The following is a 4,539-nucleotide window of genomic DNA, read 5'->3' on the forward strand; positions in this document are numbered from 1 at the left end:
TAATAAACTGTTAAATCTTTAAGTCCCATGAATTCACAATACTAGACACACTGCATACTCACATTTCCAATCTTTCACAGCACATAACATTATTAGAAAAACTGGACGACCACAAGCAAGGATGTTACAGAGTTCTGACAGGGAGAGCCAAGATCAGGGAGTGGTTTTAAGAAACATGTCTACTAAAAAGCATGGGGATAGGAGTAATTGTAAATGATCAATACATATTAAATGCATGACTGTGATTCCAAACCACCATTTAGTATGTGTTGTATTAAAGGGTACAAAAACTGCCAGCCCCTGGTGGAATGTTAACACCCAAGACAGTTAAAGCCTCCCATAATTAATATCCACTGTTTTCTGATTGTACCAAAAAATAAAATAAAATAAAAAGACAAACTATGAATGATTTCCCCACTTTAAAAAAAGCATTTACATTTTAAAAAATGGGATGAGGTGGGATTCCAATCACCTTCTTAAAAATGTTTCTTCTAGATCTACTAAAAAACTTGCATTTAAAAACAGCTCATGAAAATATTCCTCTGGATTGTACAAGAAGGGAGAAACAGGGAGCACTGATAAGACATGGTATATGGTCTTAACCAGACTTGCCTTCTTTCTCTCCTGCTTCATCAGAGGTTGGACTCTCCTCATTTTTAGTTTCTCCATTTTCTGCAGATAAATCTTCTTTAGTTTCTTGGTCAGCCACTTCAGCTTGTTTTCCCTTTGCTCCCCTTTTTCCTTTTGGTTGCACTTTATTCCCAGAAGGTTCATCCTTTCCCACTGTCTTTTTTGGCTTCACTTCTACTTTCACAGGAGTGGGTTTGTCAGATAGCCTCACCGACCTCCTCTTGGCCTCCTCCTTCCCCACCACTTTGGCGGAGCTGACCTTCCTCTTGGGCATCTTGGTAGTGCTATGGGACGTGGCCTTGAAGCCAGCTGCTGGCCACTACTGCTCTTCCTGCTTCCCAAGCTGCTGGACCCTTCATACACTCTTTCTGCCCCTTTTCCATTCTCTTCTCCTTCTGGGACACCAATAATGCATATATTTGTGCATTTCACATTGTCATTCTATTCCCTGAGACCCTGTTCCATTTTTTTCCATTCTTTTCTCTTTCTGTTCTTCTGTCTTTTCCAGTTTGGATGTCCTGCCCTCAAAATCACTCATTCTGTCTTTGAGCAATTTAAATCCACTCTTACATGCCTCAAATGTAATTTTAATCTCATCCTTCAAGTCTTTCATTCTCATAAGCTCTGTTACTTTTCTTTGCAGACTTTCAGTCTGTTTTTTATGCCCATCCAGTGTCTTTTTAATATCCTTTATCTCTTTAGTCACATTTTCCTTCAGTTCTTTAAATTGGTTTAGGAGATTTATGTATTTACCATTGATTAGTTGTCTTAAATCCTGTATCTCATCAGAATATTTGGTTTTTTCTTTTGGCTGGACCCTCTCTTCATGTTTCCTAGTATGGTTTGCAAGTTTTTGCTAATGTCTTGGCATCTGAATATGTTGGTTAATTTGTTTCAACTTATTGTAAGTCTTTTAAATTACCCAGCTTAAGTTGTGGGGTCCAGATTTTCTCCCAGGGGTGGCACTAAACAGAGACCTAAATCTGATTTTTCTCCTTGCTATTTCCTGGCTGACCAGCAGATGGCACTCATTAGTGAACGTTTACTTGGCTATGTTTCTTTCAACCTTCACTTTCTTGTGTTTCTTGTCTGGCCAGAGCCACGATTCAAAATGGGCTCTGCTGGCTGAATTCACTATAGAAAAGCCCCCCAACTCATCCTCCTTCTCCAGTAACAGCTAACAGGGAGGAAGACATCTGTTCCCCTCTCAGTTGGCTGGAGTGAGCCAGTGGTTTTATTCAGACTTAATGTCTTGATGGTAGGGGTGGGAACCCCTGCTGGCCACCACAGGAATTTAGTAATTCAGTTGGTTGGTTTGGGTTCTTCATCTCTCTCCCTCACCCTCCTGGAAGTTCCTCAGTGCTGTCCTGGTCTGCTGACCCCCAAAGCAGGTCCCTTGGACAGCTCTTGGCCCTTTCCCCATTGTTTTTGTGAGAGAGTTGAGTGCCATTCTTACACTGTCTTCCTGGAACTCTCTTCATTCTTTCTGATACATGAAAAATATTCTATTTGATATATATACCACGTTTTGGTTATCCATTCACTTTTGAATGGGCACTTTGGTCGTTTCCACCTTTTGGCTATTGTGAATAATGCTGCCATAAACACTAGTTTGCAAGTATCTATTTGCAACTCTGTTTTCATTTTCTTTGGGTATATTCTTAGAAATGGATTTGCCAGGTCATATGGTAATTCTCTATTCAACTTTTTGAGAAACTATCATTTTGTTTTCCACAGTGAACGTACCATTTTACATCCTTCCCAAAACGCATTAGACTTCCAATTTTTCTCATCCTCTCCAACACTTGCTATTTTCTGTTTTTGTAAAAATAGCCATCCTTGTATATATAAAGTGGTATCTCATTGTGGTTTTGATTTGCATTTCCCTAATGGCTAGTGATGATGAGTGTCTTTTCAGGTGTTTATTAGCCATTTGTATGTCTTCTTTGGAGAAATGTCTATTCAAGCCCTTAACCCATTTTTTAATTGGGTTGTTTGTTCTTTTGTTGATGCATTGTAAAATTTCTTTATCTATTTGGATATTAAGCCCTTATATGATAAATGGTTTGAAATCCTGAATTCTGAAATACTTGGTTTTGTGTTTTAATGCCTCCAAATGATTGGATGAGGAGAGTCCCTGCATTGCTGAAGGCAATCTCCTTGGTTGATTGTAAATGCAATCAGGCATAAATGCAATCAACTGATTACAGATGCAAAGCCTTCTATGAAATGCCCTTACAATAACAATCAGGACAGTGTTTGCTTGACCAAACAACTGGATACTGAACCCTAGCCAAGTTGACACATGAACTAAACCATCACAGTTTGTTTCATGATATTTACCCTGTTCAGTTAGGATGAAATACATCTTTTCATTTAGGTTATCTGTGTTCCAGTCATGGAAGGAATAAGAGAAAGTCTAATAATACACTCTTTCTCACTCTCTCTCTTTCAGTCTCTCTCTTTGCATCATATACACACACAGAATAATACTTTATAATCATATTACAAAAAGTGTGTTAACTGGATGTAAACCACACACCCCAACTTCCCCTATCAATAAATTATTGAACCTTTGCTTATACTAAACCCTGGTAAATAACTGGCATAGTGTTTTGCTTTCTCATGTGTCCAATTTTCTTCTTTCCTATTTTTTAAAATTCTAAGGTGCCAAGACAGCATGTGTAAATATGAACCTCAGAAAGGCTTCTTTCTTTAGTCCAGCCCCACAGCATCAGGAAATGTTTTGGTAACAAAATGTCACAATGCAAAAGGCTCAGAATTACAGATGTCATTCCTTTCCAGAGAGAGATCTATTTCCTCTCTTCCAATGACATTGACCCTTTTAAAGAATAGCAAGCCAAATGTGATCATATTCACAAAGCAGCCAGATTAAGAGAAAGTGGAAAGCTGAACAAATAATAAACAAAAATGTAAATGAAACTGGGCACTCTGCCTAGAAAACAGTATCTGTGTGCATAAAACAGATATTCTTGCCAAAATTTAGACCCCTTGAGAAACTGTTCAATCATGTCACTCTCTAAACCTACAGTCAGAGGAAATAGATAAATTTTCCATCAATACACAGTGGGAAGGTATAAAGTGTAAATATCACAAATCTTTTCAGCCTGAGCAAAAGGATGAAAATTCACCCAGGCTTCATCTTAAACTAATAGGTAGATATGCCAACAGGAATAGCTACATCACCCAACAGCAATTTCCAGGAATCGCTTAATACTGGAGCACCATACTTTGTAAAGCTAATTTTTACATAGGTATTAAATACTGCTGAAAAGCTAAAATTGATATCAAATGACATGGATCTCATCCCAGATTACGTGATTGGACAAATTGTTTCCTTCTGGTACATCTTTAAAACAAAGTTAATAATTTCAATAAGTTGTAAGTATAAATCTCTCCGTAGATAGCAGGTAAGATTCTCATTGTAGGTAGTAAGGAAGAGGAAGTGCAGTCTAGAAAGAATAATGCAGTATTGTGGCAATGGGAGGTAGCCAGACACAGGTGGAGGTCAGTAATATATCTGTCTGGTAAACCTAATAAACTCTACAAATCGTTTTAATGCTTCTGCTAATTTGAAACTATTAAGTTCAGAATAGCTATCTCTTTCTTTGATTTTTAAAAAAATATTTGTGTTTTTTTTTTAATTTTTAAGGAAGATTTAGATTATGTAAATGTTAAGTAAAAAATAGAGGGGATTCCCATATACGCCACCCCCTCCCCCTCCCACACTTTCCCACATTAACATCTTTTATTAGTGTGGCACATTTATTACAATTGATGAACAAATATTGAAGCATTGCTACTAATCATGGAATATAGTTTACATTCTGCCCCACATGATTTTATAGGTTTTGACAAATGTATAATGACCTGTATCCATCATTTCAA

General features: G+C 37.4%; 1 pseudogene; it reads right to left on the reverse strand.

Annotated features, from left to right (window-relative positions):
• Positions 1–598: 598 nt before the first annotated feature.
• Positions 599–904, reverse strand: LOC139436196 (non-histone chromosomal protein HMG-14 pseudogene; annotated as a pseudogene).
• Between the last annotated feature and the right edge of the window lie 3,635 nt (positions 905–4,539).

The sequence above is a fragment of the Dasypus novemcinctus genome, chromosome 12 (genome assembly GCF_030445035.2).
Source record: "Dasypus novemcinctus isolate mDasNov1 chromosome 12, mDasNov1.1.hap2, whole genome shotgun sequence".
Taxonomy (NCBI): domain Eukaryota; kingdom Metazoa; phylum Chordata; class Mammalia; order Cingulata; family Dasypodidae; genus Dasypus; species Dasypus novemcinctus.